Source organism: Gavialis gangeticus, unplaced genomic scaffold, assembly GCF_001723915.1.
Source record: "Gavialis gangeticus isolate Ggan-Ray unplaced genomic scaffold, GavGan_comp1, whole genome shotgun sequence".
In the NCBI taxonomy this organism is placed as follows: Eukaryota; Metazoa; Chordata; order Crocodylia; family Gavialidae; genus Gavialis; species Gavialis gangeticus.
In genome coordinates, this window is record NW_017728993.1 from 14,945,466 (window position 1) to 14,945,670 (window position 205).

At 71.7% G+C, this 205-nt stretch overlaps 1 protein-coding gene across 1 annotated transcript in view; it reads left to right on the forward strand.

Moving 5' to 3' along the window:
* The first annotated feature begins 74 nt into the window (after nucleotides 1-74).
* Nucleotides 75-205, forward strand: part of LOC109286624 (NADH-cytochrome b5 reductase-like) — a 24,931-nt gene continuing 24,800 nt past the window's right edge. The window contains exon 1 of the mRNA XM_019501264.1: nucleotides 75-134. The gene's annotated coding sequence lies outside the window, so the exon portion shown is untranslated. The remainder of the gene's footprint in view (nucleotides 135-205) is intronic.

Here is a 205-nt window from a genome sequence, read left to right on the forward strand (position 1 = left end):
GGGAGCCGCCTCGCTGCGCTGCTGACGGGCGGCGGCGCCGGCCAATCGGTGTCCACCCGCCTGGTGACGAAAGGGGGCGTGGCTCATTTCCAAGCTCGCTCGGGGCGAGGCGCGGGCAGAGCCGCTATTGGCAGGTCGGACTGCGCCTGCGTGTGGGGGGATGGAGGGGAGAAGTTCGGAAAGACCCCCTCGCCCTCAGGCAGCC